Source organism: Triturus cristatus, chromosome 5_1 (assembly GCF_964204655.1).
Source record: "Triturus cristatus chromosome 5_1, aTriCri1.1, whole genome shotgun sequence".
NCBI classification, from domain to species: Eukaryota; Metazoa; Chordata; class Amphibia; order Caudata; family Salamandridae; genus Triturus; species Triturus cristatus.
Window position 1 is genome coordinate 730,838,417 of NC_140587.1, and position 15,501 is coordinate 730,853,917.

Genomic DNA, 15,501 nt, shown 5'->3' on the forward strand with positions numbered 1-15,501 from the left:
CGCTCCTCAGCAAAGGTTTCTTCTTGTTTCCCCAAAGTGATCTAAAGTTCTTGGGTTTGGGTCCCAATATTTATACCCAGTTTCTCTTTGTTCTCTGAAGGCAGAAAGGCCTTTGCCTAGTCCAAACCAGTTCTGGTCAGTCCTGGAGCACTATGTTGACATGACTCCTTCTTTTCTTTCAGAGTGCAGGGCAGGGACATCAGACGCACCACAGGAGGTGGAGCCAGCATTGTGGAGGGAAGGCACATCCCTATTCAGGTCCCAGGTGCAACCATCTAGATGCAGACCTCTCTATTCAGCCCTGTGCTGAATTACCCTGTCTCCTGGAATCCCCCAGCCCCTGTCACTCAAACTCCAGACAAGGAATACACAGCCTAGCAGAGGCAGGTTTGGATGGTTAGACAAGAAAATACCTACTTTCTAAAAGTGGTATTTTCAAACACAGAATGTTAAAACCAACTTCACTAAAAGATGTATTTTATCATTCTGAGTTCAGGCATGCTTAACTCGAATTTCCACCATGTTCCCTGAGTTAGTTAGGATTATAAGATGTAATAATCAAACTGCCCATTCTGGCCTATGGGGAACAGCTAGCCTTGCAATAGTGAAAAACGAAAATGCTGTAATTCACTATTAGGGCATGCCACACACACCAGGGCATGTCCTTCCTTATACTTACAATGCACCCTGCCCTTGGGCCTACCATAGGGGTGTCTGATATGAAGAAAAGGGAATGTTTAGGGACTGGCAAGTGAGTGCACTTGTCCAGTCAGCATGGCAGTACCAAACTGCACACAGGCTCTGCAATGGCAAGCCTTAGACACACTTTTACAGGCTGCTTCTGTGGGTGGCACAACCAATGCTTCAAGCCCACCAGCAGCATTTGGATTACCAGCCATTGGCACTCCTGGTGCACTGTACTAGGGCCTGACAGGTAAACCAAACCAGCCAATCATGAAATCACTAATCCATACATCAATTTGCAATAGGGAGCACTTGCACTGTGGCACTGGACAGCAGTGACACAGTGCCCAAAGCATGTAACACCAGCAAAAACACATGAGGCAACAGCAAAGAATGGAAGGGAGACCCACGCCAAGGTTCCAGGTCTAACACTACTCAAGAGTTGTCTCTTCCCGACATCACCACCAAACTCAAACACAAATGTACAGCATATCCCTGTGTATATAAGCGTTTCATCTGGTTATATGTATGTATCTAGACATGTATGTATAAATATGTATAATAATTATGTTTATAAATATATAGATTTTATTACGGTCTGCTGATTTACATATTTGTTTACATCTGGTTATATTATTCTATGCTTAACATGTATGTAGGTCACTGCATAGTTTTCATATATCTATCACAATATGACAACTTTATTATAACTATCTACAATTGCTTCACTACTGAATTATTGAAAAAAAATAAACAAGAACATACACACAAATAAATTAGCTTAAAGTACAGCAACACTTGAAAGTCTGAGTTTATTAAATACAACTTAAATATTAATATATTACCTGCCTTTTACATGTATACCTTCCATGTAGTTATATATCTATATATGAATTACTTTTCTCCTACTGTACAAAAATAAATATATTAAAAAACACATTTGATTCTCTCCAATGCACTACTCTATGTTTAACCCTATACGTCTCTTAATATACCCTCTACCTCCACTCTCTGACTCATCCCAAACCTCATTCTACTACTATGATCTCCGAAATAACCCTTTCTAGACTTTTGCCTCCTTTATTCCTCCTTGCATCACCCCAAACCTCAATTTACCACTAAGATCTCCCAAACAACCCTTTCTAAATTCTTCCCTCGTGTATCTCTTGTTCAACTCATCTGACTCCTCATGTAACAACTATGATCTCTCTAATCCATTTCTAGAGACTCTTCCTTCCTCCATCTCTCCTTTACTTATCCGAAACCTCCTACTGCTACAATGATCTCCCAATAAACACTTTCTAGATTATTTCCTCTTCTATCCCTCCATTCTCCTTTTCAATCCAACTAATGGACTCATAGGTCTCATATGTTCTCCACTCAAATTAATTATATTTCCCAATACTAATTAACCACTAATCATTTGGGTGCTGGAGTAGAGTGCAACTCACCAAAAAGCAATTTGATGCCTTATCAGAGTTAGTAAGAGCTATATAAATACAATTAAAATTGCTTGCGATGATAGAGCCGCCTTTACAAAGCCACCTCGTAATTTACTTATTTCTTAAGAATTAGAGAAAATTGTAAATATTTCCACACATTTTCACATATCTTAGCAATGATTTAGAGAGCTTCCACCTGAATCTTCAGGAGCCATTGTAAGAAATTGTTGCAATATATCAAGGCCATTAATGTTTTTTTTTAAAGAGAAATAATGCATAAAAGTTCTAAGATTAAGAGACATCCATTTAACAATCCTAAGGGACAGGAAATGTTACGGGCCTTTATCCATAAGGTACAATGCACACAAAGCTTGATGATATTAGGAAAGTTTTGCTAGCATATACAAGAGGTCCTTGAAATTAATTCCTTTGACTTTATCTATTATGATGGGACAGATCTCATTCTGCAGCCTCTGGCCTTCCGATCCAAATTCACACACTAAAATCGTTATGCTTGCATTTTTCTGTCTGTATTTATCTGGGGATAATTTTATTTGTTAGGGTAATTAGTGTAAACTTGCAGTAGTTTACACAGGTTTCGGAAAGAACAGGCCACTCATGATAAGATTCAAAAAAGCAAGTTCTGATCCCGTTTGGGTATTTGCAAAAGCGTTTCCTCTTCCTCACAGATCTGTCATCCAGTGATTGCAGCAGGTTTGGGATTTAAACCTGACTCTCAGTTTCCTGAAAATGGGAGCAATCCATATTTTATATACTCATTGGTCTTTTTCCTCTTTTGCAAGTTGCAGCTCCATCTGGTACCATCTTCCTCCTCATCAGTTTCACGTACTCCACTTGTTCCCATCCCTCCTTATTGTGGTGCATCCTCTTTGCCTTCTTATGCAAACTGCTGTGCACTCCATTGATGAGTGTCTGGGGTCCAGTTACTTAAAACTTGAGGTGAAGTCATTAATGTGTGCACCCAGTCAAGGCATAGCTGTCCAAAATGCTTGCATTTAACTCTCAATTTCCCTGAGTAAGTGCATGACCTGCATGCAGCACTGCTCGGAAAGACAGAGAGGCAACAACTGCTCACTGTTTCTGAAATGTGTTTCTGCAGCTCCTCCAAATACTCTGAGAAATGCGAGTTAAATGTATGCCTTTTAAACAGTGCAGTCTCATAGAAACAGGCAGAAAGCTGTGTCCTACAGGAGTGCACACCTCCATGAGATGGCACTTGATGTCTGAACAGTGACACCTATGGGCATATTTACAAGGAGGTATCACAACCAGAACATCACTTTTAATGATGTTCTGGTGGCGGTATGCCCTTCTCCCTATTTACAATGCGGCGTTAAGTCACTTTTTAGTATTTTAATGCCGCCTTGAAAATAAGACCCCTTTACACGCATCACTTAGTGTGAAATAGGCGTGCAATGGGTGTTGATGTGGGCATTCCACCGCAACACCCATTGCTTTTTGACACTGTCCCAGATTTACAAGGAGGTGTAAATCTGAGGCAGTGCCAAAAACTAACGCCATGCAAGAGCAGGCATCAGAATGGTGAAACGAGGAGAAATACTTTTATTTCTCCTCGTTTTCGCTTTTTCTGTGTGCAGCATACATAGAAGGAGCAAAATGCCATTAATGATTGTTTATGTGCAGGAACGTGTCCCTCCCTTCATATAAAAAGTCATTGAATAATGAGGATTTTCTACTTCTTTGGGTGCTGCTTTCTTCAGCACACATAGAAGTAACAAATTGCCATTATGGATTGTTTACGTGCAGGAAGGTGTCCCCTCATGTACACAATCAATCTTCGGGGAAACAGCATTTACAACTCTGTTTCCACAATGCAGTGTTATTACAACACGGTCATTACAACGACCACGTTGTTAGTACGCAATACCTGTACATCGCAACTCATTATAACGACTTGCTGTAGGGGGCGCAAAGGTATTGGATATAAAATCTAACACCTTCCCTGCTGCTGGGCAAACTGGAGTAGAAATAGTAAATAATACTATTCCTAAGTCCAGCGCGCCCCCTACAGCAAGTCGTTGTAATGACCTGCGATGTAAAGGCATTGCGTACTAACAACGCGGTTGTTGTAACAACCGCATTGTAATAGCATGCAATGTATTCGCATGCGTTGTAACATGCTATACTCAATAAACCCTGCAACCAGCCGTGGCCGGTGCAGGTAAGCGCTGTGGAGGGGTGCGGGATGTGGGGTGAAGTCAACAGACGATGCAATAGGACCTATTTATTCATTTAATTTTCCCTATTTTGGCATCTGTCAACTTCCCCCCTCCTAACCCGCCCCACCCTACCGCACTTACCTGCACGGGCTGTGGCTGCCTGTAACGCAGGCACCCCTGCACTATGGTGCAAGGGTTCCTGCTTTGGCGATACGCAGCAAATATTAGCACCCGCACAAGGCACAGCACAGGGGTGTGCCATATTGTTGTAAATACGGCACATCCCTGCGTTTTGGAAACGTCAGAATGTGGTGCTGCCAAATTTGGCGCAGCTCTGTGCTCTAACATTTCATTGTAAATATGCTGCCTAGATTTGGCCGGCACCATCTTTGTAATCCCTATGATATAGTCATGTGACCTGCCTTTATAAATTCCCTGTAGGCGAGATGCCTATGAAGGGCACCGCTTTAACAAGTCAAGAGTTCGCTGATAAAATGAACACTTAAGATAAGGAAATGTGCAGAGAAACAGCATTATATTATATAAAGAAACAATCTGAGAAGTGTGTCATTGATGTTACATTTAGTTTACTCTCTGCATTTTCTGACTAAAGTGCACAATCGTACTGTAGAGGTTTTCTTTATGGATAGATTCATGTTTAGGGGACCGCAAATCCCAGAGCTAATCGTGAAGGTTTGATACCAATAATGCTTCAGAAGTAAAAACACAGGCCAGAACAGCGTGTTCACATAAATAACACAGAAATTGGAGCCAATTGTTTTTTCGACCTGCCAGTCTCTTTATCGCACCATCTATTTTTCTTTACTGAACATCGCACAGGAATTTGCTGCTCAATCTTTAGAGAGTTCATAGCACGAAAAAACAGATTTCTGGCAAACTAATATGGAAATGTGAATTTATGCAAATTGTAAGGGCCAGATTTAGTAGTTTTGTGCACGGGTTACACCGTCACAATGGTAAAGGATATAATAGACTTGTAATGCAGGGACCCATTCCCCAAACTCTACATCAGGTCCCTATTTAGGATAAGAGTCATCATGTTAATTTCCTATATGCAAGGCTACTGTAATTATACGATTGTGAGGCGGTTTTTGCATAATTATAGATTTTCCGCATTTGCCACATAAACTGTCTGCCGCTTAATCTGCAAATTTTAACAAATAAAAAAACAGTGGGGCAGCTTTACAAGTCCCTTGCCCCACTTTTGCGTCACCTTTCCCATGTTAAAGGTGACGCAAGGGGCTTGTAAATCTGCCCATTGTTTTTAGCTCAAATGTTTCTAAAGTTACAAACAAATTCAGCTCCAAATGTTGACATGTGCTGGAAGGCCCTTTGCAAAACCGGACTGGTCGTCTCTCCCTTACTTATTGCTATCTTTGGGTGTTAAACTGGTACTAATGAGGTGCAACCAATGCCGAGAAAGCATTACCAAGTTTAAAAATGATCACATTATGAAGCAATACTATTACAAAATGTGCCGTACTATGCTGCATAATTTGCCTTTTCTTGCTGCTTAATTTACTAAAACCTTGTGCATAGCCCTCTCCTGCCACATAATTCTAGTGGCCCTGACCATGCGGTGCATTTTATCAAATTTCAATACTTTGAAAGTTAAAAGAGGCAAACCTCTAAATGAGGCCTGTTTTTTACTAAACAACAACAGAAAGACGCCCAATCGTATCTTGTTAAGTACTGCAGCATCAATGCAGTTTCTGATCTAAGCAATCACAAGAGACGTATATGATGACTTGAAAAGAAATTAGCAGGTTGGGATCATGAGAGATTTAATTTGCCTTCACTGGTTAATCTTCGGTTGACCAAATACAATAATAGATCCAATCATTTTAATTGGGATAATTGAGGTAAACATTTTTTAGTCATTGAAATATGAATCACCACGTGGTGCAAGGGAGCGGAGAGCGGAGAGCAGAGTAGAGCAGAGCAGAGCAGAGCTCCAGGTGTGGGAGCCGTGCGAATTATGGACCATCGGTGGAGCAGGGCAAAGGGCAAAGGAACGGAACGGAAGCCGAGCCGGTCGACGTGCTGTGAGAGGCTGCAGCTGCGGTTGCGGCTGCGGCTGCGGTTGCGGCTGCGAGCGGCTGTGAGCGCCTGCGGGTGAGTGTGAGCATGAGCGGAGCGGAGAAACCAGCGGGGCCATTCGCTAAAGCCAACCGCTAACCGCCCCTCCGCCCCCCTTCTCACAGCTTAGTCCCGGTCCCGGCCCCACCAACACTCTGCTCAGCCTACGCCTAACCCTATTATTATTAAGACGCCCACGGGTGGTAGGGAGCCGCCAAATATCCAGAGGCTGATGAAATAGGTTGCTGTTGCTGTATCGAGCTGCTCGTGATTAAAAGGAGCACCGAGGAGCTGCGCAAAAACAATGTGTGCCACTCATGGTTAGAGCAGCATTGCAGCACAAAGCAGCACCGCAAATTGTACGATTCCGCTGATTCCGCTGACCCCTGGACTTATACTGGATATTGAGTATTGAAACGAGCTGGTGGGGTAGGAGTTTTTCCTGTAGGTGTCTCACAATCCTTTGCCGCTGTGTGAGGAGGAGGAGGAGCCGTGTAAGCCCGCGAAGCAGCTGGTGCTGGTGGAGCTGCTGCTGACGGATTCGAGCCCGCCGGAAGGGCCGCCAGAAAGGACCGCCAGACCGCCTGCCTGTGCCCCTGCCTGCCTGTGCCCCTGCGGGACTGCTGCGCTGCGCCAAGCCGATTCAGGGAGCAGTGGAGGCGGTGAGCGGGGGCGCAGGGGAGAAGGCGAGGGACACACGCAGCGGTTCTCTGTGCCGGCAGAGTGAATTTGGGTGCCGCCCAGTGTGTTCTGTGGGGGAAACGGACCGTGACAGAAATACACTCGCCCAGCGCTCATTGCCAAAGTGGCCCCACGGTCAAAGTCCCCTAGGGGTTTATGAGAAAGCGTAACCTCCCAACAAAAAAAGCAAGAAAAAAAAAAAAGCAAACCCGTTTACAGAGCCCTCTGTTGGGCCTAGGGCAGGGTTGCCCAAATGAGATCTGGGACAGTCCGACAAGTGGTGATTGGCAAGAAACAAGGCAAAAAAACAAAACAAAAAGCCAAAAATTTAAAATCTAACTCAGTAATAGAGGAGGACTCTCTACATAATAAATCAGTAAACGGAGCAGGACAAAGGGAGAGGCTGATCTCAGTGTCCATGGTGCAGATCAGGGCATATAAATTCTCCCTACTTCCACGGATAGAGTAATTTCACAGATACACGCACATACACTCACCATACACTTGGGCCCATTTCACTAACATACACTCAGATTACTCTACCTGTATCAACCATGGGAGAAAACACCTCCTAAACACCCTACATCTACAACGAGGTCAATGAGACCAAATTGATACTGTCTTGAGTCATGATTTAAACAACAATAATCACAATAGAGTACTCAATAATTGACAAGAAATAACCACCAACACTGTAATTAAAATTATGGTACTTTATCTAAAATTAGTTCAAATGGAAAGGCAATCAAAATAAAATCATTATTCTCATAGTTACCTATTCTAGCTAAATGTCATAAATGGGTCAGGACAGGTCTCTTAGTAGAAGTCTCCCAAGTCGCCGTCCTCACAGCATCGATCCTCACCAACGCAAGTTTAGAAAGAAGTAGCCTCAAAAATCCAAATGCAATGACCACGGACCCTCTCTAGTCTAGTATATTTATAATAAAAATTACAAAATAATAGCAACATACAATGTTCTGAATTTCCGTTGAGCCGCTGAGCAGAGCGAGCAGGAAAGGATGTAGCATCGCTACATTTGGAAAATCTCCGCTCAGAAAAATCACAAAAATAAAAAGACGGAAGAAGGAAACTCGAGTTTACAAATGTTTCTTTCGAAGCCGCTCTTCCTTGATATCTCTAGCATAGCCACCGCAGCATTGTCATTGTTCATTGTGGCCTTATCCTTGTCCAAGGCACTTGGACATACGCCCAGAACTGCTGTCCTCACGGAAAACTTTTAAACCAGGCGAAGGCTGTGGTCAGGTGACTCTCGACCATGTTCAGCAAGGCCCTCTCATCAAAATTCGATCACTCGAATACAGGCTGTAAACGGCAGCCATCTTGTTTTAGGCCAAAACGAACCATCTTAATCGAAAGAAATACAAACAACGTTACTACATCATCGCAATGATTAAACAGTGTTAATCCCCACTAATACCCTTATGTGTATGTAATTAACTAGCCATCTGCAACATATTTAAGCATTAGTACACGTTATTTCAAAAACGTTTTGTGCTTAAAACAAACAACACTTAGCAACATTCATTTAATAAAACCTGCACATTATTATTAAGCAACATATATGCTTTCCCACATGTAATTTCTCTTGTTAATCAGATTGATTAATTAAAATCTTCACACAAAACAAATAATTAATAATTATGGATTAATATTTTTAGTCAACACATATAGACAAAACTGGAGCTTAAAAAACCCGATAAATTTTCAACAGAAAACTCTGCTCCAGCAATCCAACCCAACAACCCAAAAAAAAAAAAATTTTAGTCAAATTTAGTCCCATTTTAGGAGAAATTGGAAATGTCTTTTTCTTTTTCACAACACTACACACCAGACTCTCTTTCATCATCCCTCTTCGTCTCCAAGTAAACACTCTCCCTCAATTCTTCTAATTCTATTTCTTGTGGATCTCTTTTTGACCTTTTATTTCCCTTTTCAATATTTCTTTTGATTAATTTATTTTTCCCTCCCCTGTTTTTACAACACAAACACCCCAATCTTAGTATCAATAAAGCAACAATTACACAGGTCAAAGGAAACAATATCTTACCTATAATAGTACAACCTATTTTTGCAATAAAACTCTTAACAGCAACTATCTTATTAGCTATTTTGGTCCAGATACTTTCAGCTTCCAGTGGTACTAATTCTTCATGCAAATCAGTAATATTTTTGATATAGACCTTCAGGTCTTTGCTTTCGTCAGGAATGTAAGTGCAACAATGTTGAACTTTCAGCATTCCACAAACTCCACCCTCCTTGGCCAATAAAATATCAAGGGCAAGTCGATTTTGCATAGACATGGCACGTACGGCAATCATCTCCGTATTTACCAAAAGAAACCCTCCAGCGGTACTTGTCGATAAGCGATCCACCACTGTTGACAATTTCCGAATTCCATATGCATTTAAAGAAATTCCCACTGCTGGAATTAAAGCTCCAAAGATATCACCAACTATTTCTGACCAAGTTTCTCTCTTAAATCGTGTTAGTAAATTAATATGTTCTACATCTTCTATTCTATCTATATGAAAAATCTTTGGAAAGACCAGGCCCACATAACACGTGCCATACCAATGGTCAGGCAACCTATAATAAGCCTTGTTCCCACAAACATAATACACTCCTGGGAAAACTGGATCCTCTCCTCCTTTGAAACCCCATCCTGTCGCAATGAAGTATGTATCATGACACTCACTAGTCCCAACAAAATATGTATCATATTGGGATTTCTTCCTTGTAATGCATAGTTTACCCTTCTGTGGTGCATCTAGAGCTAACGTTGGACTAGCCCCATTTCTCAATTCTTTCCCCATCTCAATGTCCCAAATTGTCTCACTCACTTTGTATTTCCCTGCCTTTTCATGCATGCTCATTCTCCTTTCCTGTACCATGTTTAGGAAAGCCTTCTCCTCTTCTTTCAAACTACAAGTTAAATTGTTCTTAAAAATGTAATCTAATGTTAATTCTTCTTTTTCAATAAAAATCTCACCAAAAATGTTAGCTTCTTTAGCTGGATTCAGCCTTTTGTTCATAGACAATTGCCCAAAAATATTATCTTTGTTAGACATCACATAATCTATTTTCCCTAACAAATAAAAAACACTACTTAACACACTACAAGAAATTCCATACGTAGCTGGTAAATGGTGATAAGTAACACCCTCTGAAACGGATGCAGGTAACTGCATACATACGTAGCAATCCCTTACTTCCATTGTCTTCACATATTCATATAGCAATTTTGAAAAAACATTACTAGAAAAATCATTAATTGACCTATCTTTATGCATGTAAGTATTACTAATTCTAGTTGGGACTACTTTTTGTGAATTATTTTCTACATTAGTCTCATTCTCAGTATGTATCTCAAATGTACCTATTGTAACTCTAAATGTAACTAATAAAGCTAAAACACCCCATAGTAGCATTATCAATCCAGTACAGCAACAGCACATTCTACACCATCTTTTCAAAAAGGCACATCTACTTTGATTATTTTCTATGTTAGCCATTTTACTACTTTGACCGTGTCTTTTGACTTAGCCTCTACTACTCCACTACTGCTATCCTTTATTTCTGGATTACTTCAAACAGCTAAATTTCAGACTTTCTCCTTTTCACTTTTCACCAAGTGATTTCCTCAGTTCACTCAATTTGGATATTCATCACTCTTCACTTCGTCTTCAGCAACATCAAATTGTATCAGATCATCAACAACATCCTGTGCATCCGACTCTTCTCCAATGTCAGTCAGGATAACTTTTAAGATTCCAACAGATTTTTCCTTTTCCTCAACCACTTTTCTCAAGATCCCCTCCGGATTGTCTTGATTCACTGTTTCTTCTTCTTCTCCTTCAGACAGTGCTACATAAGACCATTCCGGTGATCTGTACTTTTGGTTGGGTCTTCTAATTCTCTTTATCTCCTCGGGTTCTTTTGATTTCTTTTGCTCCTTTTTCTTCACTTCATTTTGACTCGACACCTCATTCACTTGTTCAGCTTTCGATGTATTCGCTCTTATCAGTCTGTATCTCAGCTTCTTTACTCTGTTGTTAGGCCAAAGATCTCCTCTTACAACCTTCTTTGGTCTTGTTTCTTTATTATTTCTTTCTCCAATCCAAGTTCTCTTTCTCAGAACTCGACCCTCTGATTTCTCATTCTCACTTTCATCCGATTCTGTTTCATATGCCTCTTGTTCTTCAGTAGTTTTCTTTCGCTCCACACTCTTTATCACCACTGTTTGAGACTTCCCTATTTCTTTCCCTCCTCGGGTCTCCGACACGCAATCTTCTTGCTGTCTACTTGTCCCTTCACCTAGCTTATCAGGAATATTCCCTACACCTCCTCGGGGGTCTTCCGCAATCTGTCCCTCTCTAACTTCTTCTGACCCTACTTCTTCAAGTGTAATCTCAAGTGGAATTTCAACCTCCTCATCTGATTCAGGAGTAATCTCTGTGGAACTGCTCTTTTCTCTTCTTTTTTCTCCACTGCTTGTTGGAACTTCAGGCTCTCTCACAGAATCTGATCTCCCTTTTGAAACTCTCAATGATTCTCTTGAAGCTTCTCCTGGAAAGAAAGAATCACCTGACTCTCTTTCTCCTTCAGCTCTTCCAGAATTTTGATTTCTCCTTACTGGTTCTGTTTCTTCATCATCACTGGAATCTGACTCTTCAAAATACTCTTTACCAGTCCCATCTTTTGGGTTTGGAACTCTCAGAGTATGACTTGCATGTACCCAGTTTTTCACACCAGCACACTTCACTGCAGTTGTCGTAGTCAGAATGACTTGTCTTGGTCTTCCCCACCTTGGAACCAAGCAATTTCTTCTTCTGTGCACTTTAATCCTTACCCAGTCCCCTGGACTCAGATCATGAGCTTGCTTCTTCTCAAGTGTAGTAGCGTCTTCTCCAACCTGGTGAAACACAGAATGAACTGCGTCAGCCAGGCCTTTACAGTAATCCAGAATCATGTCATCAGTTATTGTCATCAACTTATTGACAGGTACAAATGCATGACGCATTGCACGTCCCATCAAAATCTCATGTGGACTCAAACCAGTAGTTCTATCAGGAGTAGATCTAATAGTCATTAGCACTAGAGGCAAGACATCAGGCCATTTCATTCCAGTGGCTAAACACATCTTACCAATCCTGTTCTTAATTGTGCCATTTATTTGTTCCACAACACCAGAAGCCTCTGGTCTGTAAGCACAATGTAGCTTCTGCTGTATGCCCAATGCTTCACAAATCAAACTCATGAGCTCATTATAGAAGTGTCCACCTCTATCAGACTCAATCATTACTGGAAATCCGTACCTAGGAATCAACTCTCTTAACAGTAACTTTGCCACTGTTATTCCATCATTTCTCCAAGTCGGATAGGCCTCCACCCATCTTGAGAACAAACAGACTACCACTAGAACATACCTCAATCTGTTCACTTGTGGCATTTCAATGAAATCAATCTGCATTCTGGTAAAAGGACCACCTTCTCTGCCTATTGTTCCTAGACTCACCACTGTCTTTTTCCCAGTGTTAAATTGCTGACAAATTAAACATCTTTGACAAATGCTTTCTGCAATCGTTCTGAACTTTGCATTGTACCAAGTCTGTTTAAAAGACCTGATCATCGCATCCCTTCCCAAATGTCCCTGGCCATGATACATCCTTGCCATTGCTGACAACATAAAATTTGGCATGACTGGTCTACCATCTCTATAGATCTCTATAGATCCAAACATGATCTGTTTCTCTTGGGGCACAACCTGCCTTGATCCAGTCTTTCTTTTCTTCCTTTCCTGCCTCATCCTGCAACTGCTTCACCTCATCCCACGTTTCTAGGACATTAGTAAACATCACAGAACAAAAAGACATTTCCCCTTCTAGTTCCCTATTAATCGAGTGATTATTTTTAGCACAATACTGTGCAATGTCGTTTGCGAATCGGTTTCCAATTGTCACAAAATCATCTCCTTGTCCATGAGCAGCACATTTTACAACTGCTAATTCTTTAGGCAGCTGTATCGCCTCAAGCAATTTTCCAATCACCTCAGCATTCTTTATTGGAGTCCCACTCGACGTCAAGAAACCTCTCTGTAGCCAAAGCTGGCCAAAATCATGCACAACTCCAAATCCATACTGACTATCAGTCATTACAGTCACTCTCAGATCTTTCCCAATTTCACAAGCTTTCGTCAATGCCACCAATTCAGCAACTTGTGCAGATTTCACTCCTTTCAATGGCGATGCTTCCATAACTTCTGAAACCTTGCACACTGCATATGCTGCACTCAGTACACCATCATCATTTCTCAGACATGATCCATCCACAAACAGCACATGATCACTCTCAGGCAATGGAAGATCTCTTATGTCTGGTCTCGGTTTTGTACAGTAATCCAGCACATCCAAACAATTGTGATCATCTTCTGTCTTTATACCCACACCTTCATTATCTGGCAATAATGTTGCTGGATTCACATTCACACATCTCTCAAGAGTCACATTTGATGCTCCCAGAATGACTTTCTCATATTTAGTCAGCCGCCTATGTGACATATACTGAGTTCTGCTTCTTGTCAAAAGAATTGCCACATTATGAGGTACGAATACCCTTACAGGATATCCCATTATGATTCCTTCACTCTGTTCCAGACTTTTACATGTTGCAGCTACAGATTTCAGACAACCTGGTAAACCCACAGCTACAGGGTCAAGTGAGAAGTACGCAATAGGCCTTCTTAGTAATCCATGTTTCTGAATTAACACTGAAAGTGCACATCCATTTCTCTCACTGCAGTACAACTCAAACTCCTTTTCATAGTCTGGCATACCTAAAGCAGGGGCTTCCACATTCTGCTCTTCAACTCCTCAAATGCTGCCATTTGTTCTCCATCTAGTTCCAATGGGTCTTTCATCTCACTTTTTGTCAGTTTAATCAGTGGCTTTGCTATCAGGGAAAAATTAATTATCCACTGACGACAATAACCCACCATCCCCAGAAACATCCTCACTTCTCTCTGGGTCTTTGGGGCTTTCCTTTCTCTGATAATTCTGATCCTGTCATCAGTCACTTTTCTCAGACCCTTTCCAATATTGTGTCCAAGATAATGCACCTTTTTCTTGCAAAATTGCAATTTGGCTGGAGATACCTTTAACCCTCCATCTGCCAGATGATTCAGTAAAGCTATGGTATCTACTTCACAAGCTTCTCGTGTCTTTGATGCCACGAGTAGGTCATCAATATATTGCACTAGTACTGAGCTTTCAGGCATGATCAAACTCTCCAATGACTTTTTCAATAACTGATTGAATATCGAAGGACTCTCTCTATACCCCTGTGGGATTCGACACCATGCTAAAATACGCTGGCCAAACCTAAATGCAAAAATCGGCTGGCTGTCATGATGCAATGGAATTGAAAAGAAAGCATGACACAAATCAATCACTGTGTACCACTCAGCATCATGTGGAATCTGATACAAAATCACTGACGGATAGGACAACATGCCACCACAATTTTGTTAACTTTTCTCAAATCCTGTACAATCCTGAACTTCCCATTAGGTTTCTTTAGCCCCATTATTGGTGAATTACACGGACTACTCAGTAGTTCTCTCAAAACTCCTTGCTGAATCATTTTCTCAATTATAGGAGTTATTCCTTCAATTATTTCTGGTGTCATTTTGTACTGAGGAATGTTAGGATAAGTAATTCCCTCTTTCACTGAAATTTTCACAGGATCTACATTATTCATCAATCCCACATCCTCTCCAGTAAAATCCCAAACTGTCTTTTTCACTGTGTCTCTCAGCTCTTGAGGCAAATCCTCTGGATTAAACACAGCATATGCACCAAGCATCTCACTTTCTCTATTATCTAGAGTCATTCGGTACAAAACATCTTCATCTTGTGTTTCAAAAGCTATTCCATCCGGAGTACAAAAAATTGTACAGTTCATTTTACATAGCAGATCCCTGCCCAACAAGTTCACTGGACTAGTGTCACAGACTACAAATCTGTGCATTTCCGAAGATTTCCCTATTTGTACCCTTACTGGTTCAGTAAGTCGTGTCTTGATTTGTGTATTTGCTACACCAACTACTTGGATTGCTTCATCCGAGAGAGGAAGATTTCTAATATCTGCTGACCTGACAGTTGATCTTGTCGCACCTGTGTCTACTAAAAAAGTAACACTTTCTTCATTTATTTTCCCATCTACAAATGGTCCTGCCTGGTCTATTTCTAGAGTTGCACCAAGTATGCACTCTTCCTCCTCTCCTCGGCAACGTCAATAATCACCTTCAGACTCACTCCCTTCATTCTTTAACAAATACTGTTGTACCTGGTTAGAACGCCTTGATTTGTTTACCT